Below are 24,547 nucleotides of genomic sequence, written 5' to 3'. Positions count from 1 at the left end.
AAATGTATGTATGATGTAACTACACGGGAAAGGTATATGAATTGATTTTACTAAATATTTTAAAGAGAGAACATGAAATGCAATGAACAGATTTACAGAGTGGATTCAATGAAAACAATTTGCAAAATAATTTTATTGGGTATTGCCACTGAAGACAAACTAAAACAAGGGGATTTTTGAGTGATAAAACATAGAAGGGACTATGTAAAATAGAGAGATGAACATAGAGGAGGAAGTTGGCTCAATGTTTGAGCTCCCCTTCACTCTTTCCTCATTAAGGAACTATTATCAACATTACCTTCCCACTTGATTGCTATCCACATTCACCTGTATTATGGACAACAAGCACATCATTCCATATCTTTTTCAATTTTCCAATACAATTCCTATTGTTTGTAGAGACTGTTGTCAATGAGGACACCATCAATACTTCTTATTCACATGAATGGAAAGGTTCCACTAATGAATACACTAAACCATGACGGGTAAACCATTTGTTGATAACTTGTTTATCTATGTGAGTCAATTGTCATTAGAAATCATAATTTGAATTTCTTTTTCGACAACTATTTCCCAACATGAGTCAATTTCTGGTTGGGGGTAACTCCAAAAGGAAAGCCTATGCTAATTAAAAAAATTATATTCATTTTATTTTATTTTCATTTTTTTTTATTATTTTTTAAATAAACTAATAACTAGGGATTGTGTGTTTATATACGTGCAATAAGCAGTTGATGGGAGTTTTGTCTTCTACCATGAAGTAGACTTCTAAAAAAAAATGATATTATATTTGTTGTAAGTAGCATAAAAGGTCATCCCAAATAACACAAATAAAATAGTGGAAGTTGTTTATTTTGATCTGCAAAATAATGTTAGGATAAGACAAGGGGCCAAGAAAAATACATAAATTGATGTACCTTGAAAGATGATAAGCTCATCATATACATGTTGAAAATTGACAAGTTTGTTGCAGTGATGATGCAAAACATGGTGGTCAAACAATCAGCATTTGGCATAACATGACTTGCATTGAGAGAACATCTAATTCAACACAATAGCTGTGTTGTTTTTGGGGGTTTTGAGGATAAAAGTTATTATTTCTAAGTCAATCTAAGTTGATATGAGACAACATTACTTTGCATTTCATCTGTAATTCAATTTAATGTGGTTTTGTTATAGAGTTTTGGGAAAGTGATGTAATTTTTAACATGACCTAGTATTTCATTTTAAAGATGTCTATCAACAAAAAAATCATTCTTTGCTACTCTAGATAGGAAAAGGTAGCAATGCAAACTGAAATGTCGATTGTACTTATCTAAATTTGATATAAGATGTTGAGTTGACATATTAAGAAAGATTAAAAGTAAACAAACCCAATGAGAGTTGAGTGTGAAATCAATTTTAAACAAGATTGTAAATGTGGCAGGAACATTGGATGAGCAGTTCTTATAGACTATTAATGTTTCAATAATGAATAGATGACATTAAAAATTTGAGTCAAAAATAGAAAATGTATGATAAAAAGAAAGTTTACCAAAATTGGAAGCTAGTACTAATGATAAAAGAAAATGAATGCTAATAAACATTATTACTAATTAGTAATTGTTTAGAAGATAATTGTTCAGATTAGTTGGAGTCAATAGTGAATTCTTTGATATAACTTTGATTGAATGAATTTCAATGAGGATTTTTGGTGTGCCCTCTGAATTATCTCTGAATTCAACATTGTATGCAATAAATGTTGAAGGGTTATTCATGTAAAGAAATAAAGTATAAAGGTCGTTTGAGATTATAGGACTGTTATGAGGAAACAACCTATATACAGATATTGGTGGAATGGGATATGGTACACAAAGTCTATTGATTTAATTGCAAAACAAGAAAGAAAACAAGATAATAAATATCACAAATAAAGATGTCTCAATATCATATTGCTTGTTAGAACATCATACTACATCAATACACAAAGGTAGACAATAAATATTGATTCAAGAAAGGGACTATCACATTTTTGCAATATTTTCATTAGAAATAAACATGGATTTATTTAATACTTTCTATTGTTCAATAGAAAAAAAATGGATATTGTAATGACATGTATGAGGCTATATTCATCATTACCTAAAGATTTAAAGACTGCAAAAGGAATTCAACATCAATTACAATATCAAAGATGTAATAAACAAAAAAAACAACAAGATCAAAATCATATAGTCTCATGCTATTATAATCAATGATCAGCTTGACTAAATGGATAGAGACTTTAGAGGGTTGCTTCAATGCCTAGAGATAGCTTGTAGCTACAAAAAGAGGAATTTTTATTCATAAGGAGTACCATAACACAATGTTTAAGCATCAACCAATAGTTGTATTGGATGGTCATAAGAGAAAATCTCATAATAAGTATTAACTAAAAGTTAATGCTATTCAAACAAAAGGGTATTCATTTATCAAAACATTTAAAACATGGATTGAAGATTTATACCAATGTAAAGAGAAGAGACAAAGATTTAAGGCTACAAAAGAAGTAGCTCCCTTGCAAAGGAAATAAAAATACATTTGAAAATTAAATGAGAGTAGATTAAAAAAAGTCAGTTATAGGGAGTGATGAAGGATGGTTATAGCATGCATAGTGCACAAAGGAATCATTCAAGTCAAAAGAGTTACATGATAAAATCTTCAAAAAGTGTTTCTAAATGTCTTAGTGTTACAGATCTAAATTATTTTTGGTGTGCCCTCTAAATTATCTAAGAATTCAAATATGTATGCAATAAGGTATAATTCTTTGATTATAGAGATCAACTGGCCTTGAGTGATTAGTGCGTATCCCCTAAAAAGCCAAAAAAATTGCAATGCCAAATGTTACTAACTCATAATCAACTTTACCATGACCATATCAATAAGGATTCAAGTCTTAGAAAGAGCACTTATACTTTTAGATTGCCAACACATGTAACATCTAATATCAATATGAATTGAATTTGTACATTCTATTGATACAAGCAATACAAGTGTAAAAGTTTTAAAAAAATTTAATTAATTGTACTTTCAAGGATTTTTTATTCATTATTAATTTTAGTTATGTGATATACAAGCATGAATCCTAGGTTGAACCTTTGATCTCTTTTGTTGAACTAAGCATTAAGGCTTACATTCAACAAATAAGACTTTCTTCTTGGTAAATTGTTTTAGAAACTTTCATTTAAAAGACTGCAAGTCCATCGACTAAATTCATTAGTTTTAATATTGTATTGAGTTTTGTTTGAAAATCTACTCTATGCTTTACAATAAATTGAACTATTGACATTTCTACTCTATTATATTTTGGTAAAGTATGAAGCAAAATTGCAAATAAGTTCTTGTAAGAAAATGTGTGGTATCTATCTTAGCATTATTTTGATTATACATTTATTTTTGGTTCTATGAGCAATTTTTGGATATTCAAGAGACAACTCACTGTTATTTTTTATTTTATTTCTTCCCAACTACAAAGGTTGAACATAGCTCCCATTTCTACTACAGAGGCTAAATATTTTTTTATTGCATTTTTTTCTACTACAGAATATCAACATAGTTGTCATTTCTACTACAAAGGTTGAATATAGCTACCACTTATGAAAATTGAATGATGGTTTTAGGTATATGAATATGTATGAGATTAAACTATAGATAACATATAAGAATTTTTTAATTATGTAGGAAGAAGAAACTATTAAGACGCCCACAAACTATAAATCTTCAACTATCAATACCAAGATCTATTCGAAAATTAGATTTTAAGTTTATAGAAAGAGATAAATATACCAACAACAAGGAGTGGTGATCTTTTTTTTCTTTTGCAAGGTTTTGGTAAAGTGGTTATTTAGAATAACTTAAGAAACTTATATGAAAAAGCATTAGTTATTATTAGCCTACATCATACAACCTTTTTGTTTGTTCTTACTAGATACACAAGGAAAAGCCTAAAACAATTTGCATACTTCTAATTAGTCATGTATATAGGTAACAAAAAATGGTTTTGACAGTATTGATTCATAAGTATATGCTCGTGAAAGCAAGGTTAACTGAAAATTTTGTCAAGGAGACTTAGAGGAAGACTATGAGAAAGGCAAGGAAGATAATGCTGAAAAATAAAAAAATAGACTTCCCAAATATATAGTGGGATTCAATATAGAGTATAAAACAATAAAGTTTGCTAACCCTAAATTTTAAATGTCATAACTTTTGAAACAAGGTGAGCCTTCCTTAGTCTATGTTCAACCATATTAAAGCATGTATTATAGTGATACCAAAAGAATTATTTTTAAGCATATAAAGATCTTCTAGACTTGAAACAATTTGAATAGGTTATTTCTAAATTCCACTACATAAAAATATTAAATGTTAAATTAGTTAAACTACCAATTAAAATGAATGATATGGACTACCCAAATCACCAGCCAACTTGAAGACTTCAATTGGAGAAATACCCTTCAATCCACTAGAAGGAATTTACCAATAAATAAAATCTATTTAGATACATATCCATGCAGTAGATAAATTCTCAGTAAAATCAAATAAACAAATAAACTCATCATATTATAGTCTCGCCATTCACCGAACATGCAAAAGTAAAAACCTAGGAAAAAACCATAAACAAGGTAATTAAAAAGAAATGTTTAAACAATTACTATATAGACCCTCTCCATGACTAAAATCTAAACTTGAAAAGATATTTAGAAACGAGGGTTAAATTTTATAGTAGAATATTTTAATCATGCAAACTTTAAAAATCATAAAACCATTAGAAATGAGCATTTAAAGAAACCAATGCTACTAATTTGGAGAAGTCACAATAACCAAATTGATCTCTATGAAAATACTAAAACCCACTTCTATATTTTGATTAGAAACTTTCCGCTAGAATTAAAATTGAGAATGCTAAAATTATATAAAGAATAAAGAAAGTTTCCACTAGAATTAAAATAAATAAAGAAATTTTTTATTATTGAGTAATGTATCATTATTAGGAATATCTAAAATGTAGGTTTTAAGTGTATTATTAAAAAAATCATAAAACAAGACTGAAAACTTTTTCGTCAAAATTGTAATTTATGGGAGCAAAGTTCTCACACAAAGCCTATCATCTTAATTACAATATAAATTTTTCTATTTTTAGATAGGTATGGAGGATCCAATGGCTTTAAATCTATTTGGAAGATTTAGAGGTATGTCAAACACTTGTTTGGTGGTGTTGGAAGTTATGAACAAAATGATCTTATATGTGGCCAGGAACTAGTTTGTTGGAACTTGGTTTAAATATATAGCTCTTGTACAAGGTTGTTTAACAAAAACATGGGTAGAAAGAGGGATTTGGAGTTTTTATAATATTTTTAATGGTAGCCTCCTTATTATATGGTTTGATCTCAAAGATAAATTTGGTATTTGGATTCTCAAATGGAGTACCTACTCCATTATAAGGAGTTTTGTGAAAATATAGCTTTGATTAAGGGATGGTGTTCAAGAGATACTTGTTCCTACCAACTTACTTGGTTTGATTCTTCCCCACTATAAGCATTCAAGTGTTGTCATTAGTGCAAAAAGTATGGTCAGTGAACATAGTTATTGATCTAGAGCATAGCTACCAAATATAGGAAGGTATTGATGAGGTATATTAATGTCTTAATTTTGATATAGTTTCTATATAGTCTGAACTTACTCTTTGAGCCATGACGAAAACATTTCCAAAATACTTGTTTTAAATGTCTTGTGAACTTATGTTGAATGCAGTTAGAACCTATTAAACCTATGGATAGTGGATATGACGTACCTTGCTTAATATTATATATAAAGTGTAGTATTTCATATAAATGTTTTAAACTATGTTTTAATATTTGAGTGAGAGTAGAAATGTTGTTGTATGTATTTGAATGTTGCTAATCTTCAGGAAATGTAGTAGTGGTACGAAGAGTGGTGAGTATTGTATTAAAGGAGTAATGAAGACCAATCATAGCATGAGAAGCACGGGTCAGTTTCAAGTGATAAGCCGCATCTACAAAAGGAGTTATTTCAGAAAGTTGACTTGTTACATTATCTGCGGACCATTATTCTGTTACTCAATCAATGTTCTAAAAGTCATGATTGACATCCCACCCTTTTTCTACTGATGATGTTTGCTCACGAGTTTTTATGTTATGTTTTTTAATAAGTTCCAATCCTTTATATATATGGAAAGTTAGAGTTAGTTTGGGGATTCGAAGATTCTAAAGTTTTTGATTAAGGAAAATAGGCTTTAAAAGGTCCCTGAAACTTGAAGAAAGAAAGTACAGTCAAATAGTGCAATGAAAAAGGCTATAAAGAGCTTGAAAAAAAAGAACGAACAACTCCATAAAGAAGAAATAAATAGGAAAAAACTAGGGAGAGATGCCAAAAAACTAGGGCAGCTCACAAAAGGCCAAGGTGCTTAGAAAATGTCTCTCAACATTTCAGCAACATTGATCTCGAGCTCAATCAACTCGCCTATCGCCTCCTTCGTCTCAGTAAGCTCCTGATCAGGGGTTGAGGTATCTTTTTTCCTAGTGCTTGGTTTGGTTCGTTTCCTGGCTCCTTCATCAAGAGTCCTGTCCCTAAGGCTGGTGTCTGGATCCTACTCCCTACAGATGTTCTGGTTTTCCATAAAGTGAATGAACTTCTTAATGTTCTCATTGTCCTTGAGGATGATAATACTCTGCTCAACTATGCCTTGCATAGTCCTATCCATCTTAAGAGTTTTGGTATTCACTTCATCCACTCTTCTGTCCATACTTTGTTCATCTTCACTAACCCTGTTCTTTAGGATGTAGGTCTCCCTTTCTAGAGTGCCCAATCTATGTTTAAGGTCAAGGATTTCATGGAAAAGCCATTTAGTGGTCTGGTAACTATCCACCACACTATTTTTTGCATTGTTGAGAACATCCATGTTTGGGTTCTCCCTAGTAATGTCACTAAGGATAACTAGACTTGGATCGATTAACTCCTCTAGCTAGATTCTACCCTCCTCATTTTCTCTAACCTGGGTTCTGATAAGTTCCCTTTTGATACCCAACTTAACTGAGGCATGGTCAAAGTTCCTCCACACCACTTTCCTATCCTTCCCTGTAACCGAACATCTGTAAGTGGTAGTACCCACATCCTCATAGCCTTGTTTAGGTTCCACCTTATTAATGGGGACTTCCTCCACCTTCTTACTTTCCTCCCCTTGTTTCTCCTTATTATCCTCTGAGGTATTCCTTTTGCACTTTCCAGTCCCCGTATCCTTCTTCTCTTTGCTAGCTGACACTTTAATAGTTATGGTTCTCTTGCTCTTTCTTTGTTCCTTACCTTCCCCCTACCTGATCTTCTCCCCTACCTTTGCACTTTCACTTGTCATGTCCATCCCTTCTTCCCATTCATTATAGCCCTTGTCCAAAGAGGTGTCAATATCCCGAGTGGGATTAGGGAGCGCATTTCTCCCCTTGCTATCAGTGAGGGTTTTTTTTTCTGGAGCCCCTCTATGTGATCTCTGAGTCCTCCAAATCTGTATACATATCAAGACTTTCCTCTGTATCCGAAGGCGAGTACATCTCCTCTGACTCATCAGAGTCCCCTTTGATTTTCTTGCCCTCTTTCCTATATTTGACATGTTTACTGATAGACCTAGCTTTAAAGTATTCATAGATTAACAACAACAACCCCTCATGGAGCATTGGGTTCCTTGTTTTCTTATCTTGATACTCATTAATATTCTCATTCAAGGAAGAATAAAGGTAAAAGGAGATAAAGATTTTCACTTCATACCTGAAATGATTGAGCAACACAAAATGGTATGTGCAAATGCAATAGAACCTGGCGTCAAGAGTAATATACTTGATGATGGTTCAAAGCATGAATCTCCACAGAGGCTTGATAGATTTTGGGAGGTAGTCGGTGCCCTTCTTCACCAATGTCTATTTCTCCTCTTTGTTCTTTGTGAACTCCACGACCGCTTGCCCAAAGACCTTCTAATCTCTATAGAATTTCTTTCCTATAATAGGGATGTCGGTGACATGGGAGATGATTTCTTCTATGACAGAGAACTCCACCTCATCAATTTCAACCATACCCTCATTCCAATTTTTGACCATGCTTTTGGTTATCGAGGGTTTCTATTTGTGAAGGCAATCAATATAGCTTGTTATTTCACCCTTATTCAGAGTGGTCCACACCTTAATTCTTCTTTTCTACTTCTGGGCTTCATCCTTCGACTCCCTTTTGTGTTATTCCCCAACTATGGTGTTCTTCTCACCGTTGTCTATTTAACCAGTAACCTTCTGAACCTCCAAGTATTCAACTCTCCTCATTTACTATATTAGTCCTGCAACATAGTTAGTGTGAAAGTTCCTACAACACTTGTGGAAAACTATCATAGTGGATGTTTGAACTGTTAACTACTTTAGAATTCCCTTTTCTATAGTTTCTACATTTCCTTGTTGACAATCTAAGTATGTTTACTATTCTGTATCATTAGTATAGATTCCTTTAATGCATTTTACTTTCTTGTAGCATAGGTGTTAAAACTCTTAAAGGAACTTGGTGCACATACTGCGCTGACCCATTTCAAGTCTTATGTCCCTGGGTTAACAATTCAAATGTATTTTCATAGTGGAATAGATAGTTCTCAAAATGGATAGAGTACCCTTGTTAGAGGAAAATTAGTGTGATTATCTTGATCTATTATGGAAACCTACATTTTTGGTACTGTTCTTGGGGATGATGTCAAACTAGGAACCTTCATGTCTCCTTTGTTTTTAGATTAGTGTGTTAGTTAGAAACCTCAAGATTGAGTGCTTGATTCACAAGTCACCAATTCAATTGCATGCATCGAAGAGGAAGACCACGAGATGAATATGGGAGATTTCTTCCACGATAGCCTATTAATCTGAATGAAAAAATTGAAGAAGAAGCTAAGTTGCCTTTCTCAGACACAAGCCCTATTTTTTCTATGGAATCATCCTCAAGGGTAGAACCTTTGGATACAAGTGGCCTTCAACCTTTTGCTAAAATTTTGGCCAGTTTTCTTGATAGTACTGCTCCAAATCCACCAGTTGTTAACAATCTAGTGCACAATATCCCTTTTTAGTAGTAACCTCATAATCAAATGCCTCCAATAATGGCACAACCTACTTTTCCATTTCCTCTCCCAAGCCTTGTAACCAATGCTAATCTCAAAAATATACCTCGGAATGCTCTTCCAAAGTTTTATGGCCTCTCAATTGAAGATCCTGATACTTTCTTGATTGAGTTTGACATACTCTATTGTAGCTTTGACTACAACACTAATGCCCATAAGCTCAAATTATTTTCAACAACACTAAAAGAGTCAACTTTACGATGGTTCATGGGTTTAGGAGCCAATGCAGCAGGTACTTGGGATGAAATACAAACTCTATTTTTGGATAAATATTAAAAGTATTGCAAAGCAAATGATTCAAGAGGATATGATATTTTTAGAATATCACAAAAGGAGGAAGAAACATTGGAAGACTATGTTTCATGTTTCTTGTATACACTTTAGAAGAACCCTCAGCATGTGTTGTCTGAGGATTCACAAAAGCTAGTCTTTTTGAGAGGTGTGAATGATAGTTGTCTAGAAGCATTAGACTTGATGGTTGGAGGGGGTGTGTATCAATTCTTGGGATGAGCTCAAGAAATTTTTTCTTAAATATTCAAGATCAACCATGAAGAAAGGAAAAGGAAACTAGACTACAACTATTAAAGGAATCAGTCAGGGTATTTCAAAGCTCGAGATATCTAACCTAATCTCAAATTTTAAGTAGGATATTATAAATGATGTCACTATACATCTCAACACAATGACTACAAAGAAAAAACATGCAAAAGTTGAAGTACAACTAGCTAAGTACTACCCCCATTGCAATAAGCAGAAGAAAGATTGCCAATGCAAACTGGTTGCTAGCATGGAAAACCAACATCTTCCAACTGAGTACATCAAGATAGATGGAGATGATGAACAAGTATTCTTTTTTGTTCAATGTCGGCCATGGGCCCAACATTAAGGTATGCCTCAGGACACTTTGCAAAATTCAAATCTATATGGTGATCAATGGAAAAACTGTAATACCTAAGGTCCTCCACAATATAGTCAACCTAATTAGAATAATGCTTGGCAAAATAATCCACAACAGCCCTAGTGGCCTCAAATTCCCAACCGTCCTAGCCAAACCAACAAAATAATCAATGGCAAAACCATCAAAACCAATGGCAACCACCCCAGGGGAATTGACAGTGTACAAATCAATGGAGAGGACCTCAACAGTGGCCTAACCAAAATACCAATACTTTACAATTACCACCCCCAGTCCAACAACCTACACTAATGCCACCACTTGCGAGTCCTGGACCTCAAAAGCAGACCTAGTTACCTATACAACCTCAACCAAATCCAAACAACTAGTAGTCACAACAACCCATGTACTCTGCTGATGCTCAACAATATCCTGCTTATGCTCTGAATGTTGCAAACATACATTTGAGATCTAGTACAACCATACCAGTGCCTAAACCACCTCTTATAACTAAAATATTAGATACTCCTATAGTATCAAAACCTACATTTTCTAAAGAGGTTGAACCAACTAATGTCACTATTTCAACTCAAGCCTAGCCAACAGTTGAACCTCCTTTTCTAGAGAAGCTCGTACAAAGTAAATTTGACCAAATAGAGGAACAATATTTTGATATTGTTGATCAGTTAAAGAATATGCATGTCCAAATACCCCTATTCCAAGCTATTAAAGATGTTCTCATCTATGGCAAAGCCATTTGAGAAGCCTGCCTAAAGAAGCCTGGGAGGAAGAAAAAGGACCCAACTACAGTCCATGTTGTAGGACAATTGGCTGACATTATGTTAGGAAAATTGATCACTCCTAAATATTCTAATCTAGGTAGTTTAGTTGTGAATGTGATTATAAATGATCAGTTTGTTAAAAATGCTTTAATTGATCTTGGTGCTACTATAAATATCATGACCAAGGATACTATGAAGAAGTTGAAAATAGAAGGATTAAGGGCTACACCAACAATTCTACAACTTGCAGATAGTTCTACTGTCATTCCTGATGGGATGATAGAAAACATAGTTATAACCCTAGACTCTCTAGAGTACCCTACAAATTTCATGATTTTGTCTCCCAAAGTCAATTTATCTGGTTACTCTGTCATTCTAGGACAACCATGGTTAGCTATAGCTAATGCAAATATAAGTTGTAGGTCAAGGAATATGACCATATCTAATGGTCAAGCAACAAAGAAATTTGATTTATATTCTCCAGCACAACAACAACTAGATTTAAGCACATCTGTCTAGCCAGATTTAGGGGATGAAGAAGAAGAGTTAAACTCTATAGCATAGCTTATGATGTTACATAGACAATCTTTCCTAAAGTTGTAAGAAGCGGATTCAGTAATTTAGAGTATCCTTACTAACACTTGTGTGGTAGAAAAAGATGTATTTGACAGTTCCATGTTAGAGTTAACCACATATGAGGAATGTAATGAGAATTGTATTATGTTCAAAGAACCAAACATTATTCATCAACTCTTACCATGTGAATTAGATACAAGTCCAATCTCTAAAGCTGCTATAATTGAGTCTACCACTACTGTTGAGCTGTCAAAAGGTCATAATCTTCACGTCAATCCTAGATTATCTTCCACACAGATGAAACAATTAACAGAGCTGCTTCAAAGACATGAAAAGGCTTGTGCATGGGACTATGGGGATATGAAGAGGTTGAGTCCTACATTATGTACTCATAGAATATACATCAATGAAGGGTGCATGCCGCTCCGTTAGCCCCAGTGAAGGATTAATTCAACTCTTAGAGAAATAGTTAAAATTGAATTGTAAAAATTGCTTGATGCTGGTTTTATTTATCCTATATCTGATAGTAGATGGTTGTCACACCTAGTCATAGTGCCTAAAAAGGAGGGAAATGGTGGATTTGTGTAGATTATAGAGAATTGAATAAAGCAACCAAAAAGGATCACTTTCCTTTACCATTCATAGATCAAGTTCTGGACACTCTAGCTAGAAAGAAGTATTTCTCTTTTCTAGATGGGTACAATGGTTATAATCAAATAAGTATTGTTCTTGAAGATCAAGAAAAACCCACATTCACATGCCCATAGGGTACTTTTGCATTTTTTTTTTGCCATTTGGCCCGTGTAATGCTCCTGCAACATTTCAACGAGCTGCCATCAATATTTTTGTTGATATATCACATGATTATATGGAAATATATATGGACGATTTCACAACATTTGGAGTCACTTTTGAAGAAGCCATGATGAATCTTGAAAAGGTTCTTATCTGATGTAAAGAACATAATCTAGCACTTAATAGCGAAAAATGTTTCATCCTCATGCAAGAAGTGGTACTTGGTCATTTCATATCAGTTGCAGGAATACAAGTGGATCCAACTAAGATAGAGGTAATTCTAACATTGCCCATACCTACAAAACTGAAAGATGTAAGATCTTTTTTAGGTCATAATGGATATTATAGACATTTCATAAAAGATTTTAGCAAAATAGCTAGTCCTTTGTACACATTGTTGACTAAAGAAGTTGAATTTATTTGGACACCCAAATGCAATGAAGCCTTCCTGCAGCTTAAGAAACTTCTCACCACGACACCGGTTTTACAAGGACCAGATTGGTCAATTCCATTTCATATTCATACTGATGCATTAGACTATGATGTAGGAGCTATATTAGCACAAAAGCTTGCTAATCTTGAGAATGCCATCTACTATATTAGTAAAAGCCTTCATGGACCCAAGCTAAATTACATAGTAACAGAAAAAGAACTTTTAGCCATAGTTTATGCATTGAACAAATTTAGACACTATGTGACTAGATATCCTATTTTTGTTCATACTGATCACTTAGCTATAAGGTATTTAATCAACAAACCAATTGTCATTGGTAGATTGGCAAGATGGCTCTTGTTGTTATAAGAATTTGATATTACCATTATTGATAAGCTAGGAAAATCCAACATAGTTGTAGATTATTTGTCTAGATTGACCATTGCTAATGAAAATCCAACTCTAATTGAAGACACCTTTCTAGATGAGCACTTGTTCCATATAGAAACCCATACACCATAGTATGCAGACATTGCAAATTATCTTGTTGCAAATAGACTGCCCCCACACTTCTCTTATAAAGAAAAGAGAAAGTTAGTAGAGAAAAGTTTTCAATATTCTTGGATAGATAACAATCTCTTCTATGTAGGGCCAAATCAAGTCATCAGGAGGTGTGTTAGGGAAGATGAGATATATGATATACTACATGCTTGTCATGATGAACCTTGTGGAGGCCATTTTGTAGGACAAAAAAACAACACTAATGATACTTAAAATAGGGTACTATTGGCGAACCTTACATAAGGATGCAATGACATATACAACTAATTGTGACAAATGTCAAAGGATGGGTTGACTAACCAAAACTAATGAGATGCCACTCACTCCATAGTTTGTGGTCACACCTTTTGATAAGAGGGGCATGGATTTCATAGGTCCAATTGACCCACCATCATGTGGAAAATCCTACATCTTAGTATGTACAGATTATGTAACTAAATGGGTGGAAGTTAGAGCAATGAAAAATGCCAGAGATGAGAAAGTAGCTAAGTTCCTGTATGAATAAATATTCACCTGTTATGGAGTGCCTAGAGAAATTGTCACAGACCAAGAAGCTTAGTTTACATCAAATTTGATCACTAAGATTATGAAGGAGTACAACATAAGGCACCATAAATCTAGTCCTTATCACCCTCAAGCAAATGGGCAAGAATAGGTTACTAATAGAGACCTTGAAGCCATTCTGACAAAAATAGTACACATACACAAGAAGGATTGGACAAGAAGATTAATTGAAGCTATCTAGGCATACCAAACCTCATGGAAGACAACAATTGGATTCACTCCATTTGAGCTTGTATATAGTAAAGCAACAATGTTACCCATTGAATTTGAACACAAGACATTGCGTACTGCTTAGAGTTGAACATCAATCTTCTTGTAGCACAACAAGAGAGACTCCTCCATTTGAATTCGTTGGATGCAATACAAAAGAAAGCTTTAGAAAGAACATAAATTATTCAACATGAGAAAAAGTAGTGGCATGATGCACATATCAGGAATAAAATATTGCAAGCAAGAGATTGGGCTCTCCTCTATGATTGTCATTTTAAAGAGAATCTAGGGAAATTGCAGACTCAATGGTTAGGGCCTTATGAAATTCAGCATGTATTTGACAATGGTGTGGTGCAACTCACAACCATTGATCCTGTTCAATTCAGGTTACTTGTAAATGGCCATAGGTTACATCTCTATCATAAGCCATAGACTAAAGCATAGTTCCTTCAGCAATTTCAACCACCAGTGCACCCATTCTTTTGAACACAGTTCCTGTAATAAAAGATGAAAATCTTCTTCCTGCAACCATATAATGATACAATTTTAGGAACCTTCATAATAAAACCTCATTTAAATATGAGGCCCCATTCTTCCATTCACTTTTCTCTTTCTTCATATCAACCCATCTCATTTCTTTATCTACCATCCACCCACATTCCACATCACCCACACTCTATTTTTCTTGCTTTTAATAAACAAAATCATCGACACTTTTTGCAATCATCAGCCTTCACCACCTCATCAACTTGCATGCAGATGTACAATCTCAAATTTGTAGGTACAACAATTTATTTTCCTCTTTATTCATTTTTAAAATATAGGTTTCAATATTTATATCTAATACTGCATTATATATATCATATAAGACTTAAGCCATCTTCTCCTTCCCATGCCCAAATTTTTTAAGTGAGGAGACTTGCCAAATTTTAGTGGGGGGCCAAGAAAGTATAGTAATTTCCAAATGTCACCTCCATGTTATCCTAGTCATGTCTACATTAAAGAATTTACTTTGGTGGAAGTTTGATAGTTTTCACTTCATTAATCTTTAAAAAATTTATATATCTGCCATACCTTTTATTGTGATTTTTGGGAAAAGATCTCTTGTACTTGGCATGATTGAAAGGACTAAGAGCTATTATGGGAACATTTGTAGTTAAAGCCTCAATGTACTCCATCATTATAGCATCATTATTCTACATGTCGAAAACAAAGGGGTCTTGATGATGAGAAGTGGTAACAACATACAACATTTTTAAAATTAGTTTTGAAGCTTAGAGCAAAAGAAAATTTGCAGAGGTAAGAGGGACAAAAATTTGTCATAGTAGAAAGAGTGGAAGCCAAACATTTTGAAGATGGGAGGATAGCTAAAGAGGTCTGAGCCAGTCATTCATAATATTTTACTCATAGATATTGAAGTAGTTTGGTGATTCCATGCTTGTGGATGGCTTGATTATTTCTTACAATTAACATAATTCAATGAGAAAATGGCAATGGAGTTCATGAAAACATTTGATGAAGGAGAAGCCTTAGTTTGGGGATTAAGAGTGGTTGCTACTAAGGAAAGGATAACAGAGGTTATCGGGTTACCAAAAATTGGGGAACATTATCCATATGAGCATGATGCTAGATCTTCAAGGGCATAGTTCACTCAGTAAGGTGACCCTCAATCAGACATCACAAAACAAGGATGTAAGAGACTTTCTCTTCCACCTCCATATCCAGAGCTAGCAACCCACATTATCAGATATTTAACTTGTGAAGGTAGGTTTTTGAACTTACATGCTCATCATTTTAAATTGCTTAGCTACATAAGGTATAACATGCAAGTTAAGAAAGAAAACAATCTTCAGAGATAGAGAGGAACCTACTTTTTTTCTAGTAGAAAAGATAGATAGAAGCATGAAAGAAAATTACCAAGTTAGAAAGGGGGGAGATATTGAAAATGGTGGTACTAAGAAGGAGAAAGATAAGGACAGGAGGACTAAAAGACAAGAGGTAAAATGGCAGCTCCCTCCTGAGGGATGGCATAAAGCAAATTTTGATAGTGCAGCTAAAGGAAACCCTAGACCTTTGGGTTGTGGAGGTATCATTAGAAATAGTTATGGCCGAGGGGTGGTGGCTTTTTCCCATCCTTTGGGTTATCAGACAAACCATTATGCAAAAGCCAGTGCTACATGCCACATGGTGAAATTAGTTTAAAAATTATGATTGGAGGGGGATTCAAATAACATCATAAGGTGTATTAAAGGGGTCACCCAACCATCATGGTCCATAGCTAATATTATTGAAGAGACCCGCTCCTTTCTTGGCAATTTCAAAAGTGTCCACATCACCCATGAATACAGGGAGGCAAATTCTGTGGCAAACTAGTTTGCCAACGAAGTAGTTAGGCAAGAAAAGGGGATGATTTGGAATTTGGGTGGAAATATCCTGGAAGAAGTGAAAAGCCTAATTAAGCTCGAAAAAATCCAGGGAGGTATAATGGATATCTAATTGTTCTAATAGTTATTAATGAGAGTTGGGGTTTGAGTATTTATAATTATGGCTTTTACAAAAAATGTTTTCAAATGAGGTTATCAGTGTCAAATCGACATGTTTCTTGGGTCAATTTTTTTCTCTTCCTTTACCATTTTTGGGGAAATGAAAGACATATCGACGATTATTAGGGAGGTAGCTATCAGGGTTTTCAAAGGTTGGAGAAGGGATATAAGAGGTTGGAGTTTATGAGAATAGTTATTGTTGAAAATATATAAGTGGGAAGGAACCTGTTGGTGAAGCAAATAAATGGAAGCAAAGGACTAAAGTTTGGGAAGAGTTAGAGAAGGGTGGTATAGCCAACTATATTACTAAACTTCATGGTTTTGACCCTACGATCACTAATAGTATGGTTGATTCATGGAAGGATGGGAGGGTTAAAGTGGATGAGGTTTCATTTCAAGTTACTGAGGAAGTCATTGATCTTGTAACTAAAATCTTGGTAGAGGGGTTGAAGTTTTATAGAGATAACAAGGTGTTAATGAATGCTATGAAGGATTTTGCAAAGAATACTGAGGAGAGAAATGAACTAGTAAAGTGTGAAACTTACTACAAAATGGATTTAATCAAGAAGTTATGGAGGTATGTTTTACGGGCTATTATAGAGTATATTTCTTTAGACACTAGATTTGATATAGTAAGAACACACCATTTTGTTTTACTCAATCACTTTCACTATGGTGTCAAGATTTTATTCCCATTTTATTTATGTACTTCAATGTGTAAGGGTATTTCTGGGCACAAGAAGAAACCCTCTGTGAATCCAACCCTGCATGAGGGGTTATTGCTTCTAATTTATGAGCATTTCAAGGCTCAGATCATAAGCAAAACCCTCCTATAGGGTGTGGACACATCTATGGATACAAGAAGTTCTAGCTTTTCATCTAATTCAGAGGATGTCCAAAGTATTAGTTTGGAGGGTGAAGAAAACATTTCTCCTAGAAAGAAGGCCAAGGATTTAGAGAAGAAATTGCCCTTGTCAATTAAAACCTCAAGTAGGAAGAGCCCTAGAGCACATAGGTCTAAAGCTTTAGGCCAGGGAGATGAAGAGTATAACGAGGAAGGGGATGATATGAAAATTGATGAAGAGGATGAAGAGGAGGTGGAAACTAAGAAAGAAGAGTCAGTGGCTAAAAAATAGAGGAGGTCTAAAGAGAAGGATGCAGAGGGGATTTTGGATTATGATCTGGAGCTCTCTGACATTCATCTTTCCCTAATTCATCCTCAGGAATAGGAAAAGGAGAAGAAAGATGGTGACGGAGGAGAGGTGGTATTTAAGGACAAGCACATGGCCTAGAGAAATTTTTATGTAAGAACTTCCAAAATGGGTTTTGTCAGAGAGGCTATGAACCCACAAATTTTAGAAGAAAAATAGGGTTATCTCCAGTTGGAGGATCTCATTGATCTAACAATGGTGGCCATTATGAATAATGCAAGGGAAAATGACATGAATTTGCTTAATAATGCTAGAAACAATATGATTAATAGTTTTTGGTCAATCAAATGGCTTTACCAAGAATTGGAGAAGTTCAGAGAAAAAATAGGCCAACTGGAAAAAAAAAGGAAGATGCCAAATTGTGGTAATTTGAATGAATAGGGGGATTGACTTAGTTTAGCTAAGAAGAGAATCCATAATTTGGAAAAATATAATCATAATTGGAAAATTAGATGATATCCATTCTGACTTCTATCAATGATAATATCTCGTCCCTTACTAGAATGCCGAAAGCCAAAGGTCTTCTGGATGAAAACAAGGAAAAGGATAGAGAAAGAGGTAGAATAGAAGAGGATGTGATGATTGACATTACCTTCAGTAACATGGATCAGGATGGTTAGAAGAAGCAAGAGCAGATGGCTAAGGAGATTAACAAAGCCTATGAAGTAGCAAAAACAATGCAGGAGCTCAAGAGAAAGATAGAGGATTAACTTTGGTTTTTCTTTTCCTGTCTTTTGGACTGGTAAACTGCTATAGGTTTTTGGCTAGTTGGCTTTTTGTCTATCTGTTGTATTGGCCCTTTGGTTGGCTTTCATTTTCTAGCTGAGCTTTAATTGCTTATTATCAGCCTTTGGCTTTTTGTCTGTCTGTTGTATTGGTCTTTTGGTTGGCCTTCATTTTTTGGCTAGGCTTTAACTGCTTATTATCAGCCTTTTGATATATTTTAACTCTTGGGTTTCAAGGTCCCTGTAAAACCTATTTTTCTTATAAAAAACATGCAAGTTGATATTCCCAACTTTCCTTACAATATGTTATGTATTAGTGCTGAGGAAACCCAAATTCTATTTCCCATCATGCCCTCATTAAACTTCTAGTTGAAAGATCTCTTACGGATTCTTCTCCTATTTCATGGGTAGAATTTTTTGAATCCAAAACCTTACAGCCGCAAGTTAACCCTGTTCCTCAAAACTTAGAAAATGAGGAAGAAACCACATAGCCAATTCAAAATCTTGCTGAGAAGGAAAAAGATTCCTCTCTTGATAAGTCTACTAAGCCTAATTTATAGGATGATGTGCTGAGCTCTTCTAGGGGTAAAGGCAAGAGTAAGGTTAGCCCTAACCTTGAAAAGGAAGTGCAAAATCCCTTTGTTAAGGTAACAAAAAGAAAGAGGTATGTTCCTATAGTAATTGATCCTGTAGCATCTACTCCAGTCATGCCTAAACCCAAATGAACCCGTAAAGTGGTCAAAGCTGAAGAAGTTCCTGTACATAGAAGCCCTCGCATGCAAGGTCGAGTCTCTCTAGCTCCTATTGAAAACCCAAATGCCCCTATTTTAAAATCTTAAATAGAGTCAGTAGTTGAAAATTTCCCAGATGATTCTCCTGTGCAAGTAGAGCCCCAAAATGTAGAAACACATGAAGCTGAGTCTGTCAAGGAGACACAACAAGAGAATCCAGAAATGTGAAATTCAATTCCTACTATTGTTCCAGAAAAAGCACCCAGCAATGACCAACCTACCGTGCCATCAGTCTCTGAATATTCCAATGTCTCCCTTATACCTTATAAATCTTCTTGGTACACCCACTATTTCCTAGAAGTTTCTAGAGAACAAAAGATGAAATCTAAAACTCGAGAATGTTCATCATCAACAATTTAGTCAATATTGTTTGGTCTATACAATCATTTTATTTTTCAAAAAACCTTATGGAAGCAAGAGAGAGACCAGATGCAAAAGGCAATATTTGATAAAGACAAAGAAATTGAATCATTAAAGGAGCAACTAGAAAAGCAAAAGCAACAACTGAATAAGGCTTTAAAGCTAGTTGATCAGGCTATAGCCTATAGACTACCCCCAAGGGTGTATGCTATGTGTTTGAAAGAACCATTTTTGTTGTTCTAGTTGATGATGACAATGAGAAATATTGATTGTGAATTTAAGAATGCTTGAGATTTTTATAATGTGTATCAAACTTTGCTTTCATGGAAAAAGAACTTGTTGTGTGAGCTCTATTTACACAATTTAATAATTCCATAAGAAATAAAGTGGAATCCCTTGCTCTACATAAGGGATGTTCACTTAAGAGCTCTAATGTCATGGATGCATAATGAAACCAATTATGATAGATAGTTGGATATTTATAGAGACCTCAAAAAATCTGAGCCATTGCCACTTTGGGCTAAATCCCATAAGCCTTATGACCCCTTGAGAGATTGGTTCAAATTAACTTGTGGATGGACAAAACCAAAAATCAGAGAGAAAGTTTTTGAAGAAAGGAAAAAAGTTTATAGAGAGTATTAGACACTTTCTAATTTTACACAACAGAGAGCAATTGCAGGGCTTAGAAATAGGTGGATTCGATTGCTAGAATCTTTCAGGAAGGCCGAACCACACAACCCAATTAAGTTCAAGGCAACAGTAAATAGAGTGCCTAAATACATGCAATTCAGAAGGAAAATAAGGAAAGAATTATGGATGCCAATAACCTTCCAACCTCCTACCCTTCTCTGGCCCTTGTATGAAAGCAATGCTACTAGGTTAGATCCATTAGTTGAAGAACACTTGTGTGAGCATTGGAGATGATCCAGAGGGTACTTCTACACCTTTAGAAGTGGGAAATAGGGGAAGACAATAGTGGGAGATTTCAGAGCAATGGCAAAGAAGTACAATGCTTGAGGACAAGCATTGGCATAGTGGGGGGTAGATGATAAGGAATATTAATGTCTCAAATTTGATATAGTTTTTATATAGTCTGAACTTACTCTTTGAGCCATGAGGAAAACATTTCCAAAATACTTGTTTTAAATGTATTGTGAACTTATGTTGAATATAGTTAGAACCTATTAAACCTATGGATAGTGGATATGATGTACCTTACTTAATATTATATATAAAGTGCAGTATTTCATATAAATGTTTTAAACTATGTTTTAATATTTGAATGAGAGTAGAAATGTTGTTGTATGTATTCGAATGTTGCTAATCTTCAAGAAATGTAGCAGGGGTCTGAAGAGTGGTGAGCACCATATTAAAGGAATAATGAAGACCAATCATAGCATGAGAAGCATAGGTTAGTTTTGGGTGATAAGCTGCTTCTGGGAAAGGAGTTATTTCGAAAAGTTGACTTGTTACATTATCCATGGATCATTGTTTTGTTACTCAATCAATGTTCTAAAAGTCATGGTTGACATCTTGCCCTTTTTCTACCGATGATGTTTGTAAACGAGTTTTTATGTTATGTTTTGTAATAAGTTCCAATCCTCTATATATATGAAAAGTTAGAGTTGTTTTGGGGATTCAAAGATTCTAAAGTTGTTTTCTGTGTTCTTTACAAATTGTTCAGTCATGTAACAAAAGAAGAATTCTAATGAGAAAGTAATTTTGGATTATCTATTGTGTTCTTAGTTGGTTGAAGCCAACCAAGGGGGCCCACTTGGGAGGTGGAATAAATTTAGGTAGAGTAGAATTTTTTCTTGCAATTTCCTGTTTATGATAGATTTATTGTATTAGTCCTGAATCATAGTTACTGTGAAAGTTCCTACAACACTTGTGGAAAACTTTCATAGTGGATGTTTGAACTGTTAACTAGTTTAGAATTCGCTTTTTTGTAGTTTCCACATTTCTCTGTTGACAATCTAAGTATGTTTACTATTCTATATCAGTAGTATAGATTCCTTTCATGCATTTTACTTTCCTACAACATAGGTGTTAAGACTCTTAAAGGAACTTGGTGCACATACTATGCTGATCCATTTCAAGTCCTATGTCCTTGGGTTGAGAATTCAAATATATTTTCATAGTGGAATAGATAGTTCTCAAAATGGATAGAGTACCCTTGTTAGAGGAAAAGTAGTGTGATTATCTTGATCTACTATGGAAACCTGCATGTACCGAGAAAAGTATGAACACTAAACATAATTATAATTGAGTATAGATATTACCAAGTGATATAGCTACCAAGAAAATACATATTGATCGAGTGAAGGTTTAACCGAGCGAGCCAAGTATTGTAGCCAAGTAATGTTATTTCTGAAGGACAACATCCTAACCAAGCAAGCATAAGAGGCATTACTGAGCTACATATGAAGGATATAAATGTTTGTGAATTCACTATAATTAATGTATTTCTATTCTATTGAATGGGAAATCATGTTACCAAGATTGAGGAGAAGATTTGAAGAGATTTATTGGGAAGATAGATTTTATTATTGATGATCCCAATGTAGAATACAAACCAATGAAATAAAAGGATGATAAACATGATGATAAGGATGAATTTGAATCATAGATCTTGATCAGATGTGAACTCCAAAAGTTTCTAAACCCTAATTAGGTTATACATTGCAAAAGTGAAATATTTCTATATAAGGGCATATCTGGGACATATTAATAGTTGTTGTTGAGATGTTGAGAGGATTATAAGACAAGGTTATGTTGATGGAATGACAGAGCAGAGAATCTATTGCAGGGTAGAGTTACCAAGCAACAATAAAGGAAGAACTAGTTATATCAATCATTGAAGGTGATATATGAAGGTAATGAGCATAAAGAAGATTTGAATAAGAATAGTAAGTTGCATTTAAATCAAATCACTATTGTTACTTTCTCACCATTGTAGCAGCAAAATCTCCTATCAAAGTAGACTTAATAGACCTTTATTGAAAATCTCTTAACATTATGCACACTTGAAGAGTGTAGCAAAATCCTTGTAAAAGGTAGACTTTAGTAGGTCTATTTATATTACTCCTAATAGAGTAAGTAACCAAAAATGACATCATTGTATGCCTTAACAAACAACCTTTATGATGCAATAGTAAAGGATTTATGGGTGACATCCCCATCATAGTTTTCCCTCTAAGCAAGGGTTTATGTGATACCAAATCATTATGTCAAATTTATTGATTTGATGAAGTGTTTATGTGCTTTTAATGAAGAAGATTAGACAAAAGCTTTAGAAGGTATTGATACACCCCCCCCCCCCCCCCCCCCCAACCACAATGCCTCACCATCCCCCAAATTTCAACAATTGATATCTGAGCTAGTTCTCTTATTAAGGAGTTTTTCCACTTGAGAGTAAAGATCTAAAAGATGGAAAGGTATAGGCTTGATGAGAATAAGAAGTTGGATCTAAATATTTCCCTAGGTCATATCGATGAAATGAGAGACAAGTTGAAGAAGACATTGAACTGAAGGAAGGAATTAACACATCAAATGAATGACACACAATATCAGGAGGAAGTGATTAAGGAACTATTTGATAGTAATATGTTTGATGAATTTGAAGTAGTTATATTAAATCTGATGGAAAAGAATCAAACCCTAACCAAGAAGGTGAAATCATTGAAGAAAGAGGAAGAAGCACAATTAGAAAGGATGTGTGAAATCTTGGAAAAAATGAGGCAAGAAGAGGATGGAAAAAAGAATTATAGAAGATGAAAAAAGGTAGATAAGTGCAAGATTGTATATAAAGGATATGGGAATCATAAGGTTAACTTAGAGCTACTATGATATGGTAGAGCGACTACTTGGTGCTAACAATGAGATTAGTAGGAAGATGGAAGAAATTGTTGAGCTGATATCTAAGAATGAAAAATTGAGGAATGAACTAACTTTTGAGAAGGATCCAAATGAAAGGCTGAAAAAATTATAAGAAAGCATGAGGAATCTAGATCAATAATTAAGAGGTCAGAGAAGATCGAGGGACACCACTAGACTAGGCTTTACCGAGCACTCTACAACTAATAAAGGAGAGTCATCAGATCAAGCTAAACAAAGGAATGTGTATGTGAATCCAAAGCTAAAGAAGCCTACTTTCTATCACTATGGAAAACCTAGACACAACCAATTTTCATAGGAGCAAGGTTGGTAAGACAACTGTTACTCCTAAATTTGATAGTTACTATTATAACTACAATACGTATGGTCATCAAGTATATGACTATGGATCCAAGTTTAATAATTCTCCTAGGAAACATGAGTTCAATGATTATTGTAACATATGTAGTAAGTATGGACACAAGTCACAATATTGTAGATAACATAATAAGTCCAACTAGATACCAAGCAAGCAAGACAACACTATCAATTAGGGCTACAACATAAGAATTACCTGCATGATATGTGGAAGATAAGGTCACATTGAAACCAATTGTATAATGTTACACTTTGGAAGAAGATTTGGAAATTCGAGGAATACTATCATGGCATGTTTCCATTGTCATAAGGTTGGTCACTTAAGAAGGGACTATAACTATTGAGCATTAGCACCCAATTAAGATAATACCAAAGGGTAGGGTAAGGTTGATGTTGAAATGGTTTTTAATCAAATGAGTAAGATATGGAAAAAGAAGATTGAAGAGAGTGGAACATCAAATGTATTAGTCGGTGATACTTGTTGGAAATACAATAGGAAAGTAAACTTTGAGAGGGGGGGAGGGGTGAATCAACACTTAAAACTTTCAACCTCTAAAACAATTCACCACACATCCATCTCATAGTCTATGCATATAAACTAAAATACCAAATTAATATATACATCCATAGCATGAAAGTAAAACATTCAACACATGTATGACACAAGATATTTGGTTACCC

Source organism: Cupressus sempervirens, chromosome 1 (assembly GCF_028749045.1).
Source record: "Cupressus sempervirens isolate cs-2001-9-10 chromosome 1, ASM2874904v1, whole genome shotgun sequence".
NCBI classification, from domain to species: Eukaryota; Viridiplantae; Streptophyta; class Pinopsida; order Cupressales; family Cupressaceae; genus Cupressus; species Cupressus sempervirens.
This window is presented reverse-complemented; position numbering follows the sequence as displayed.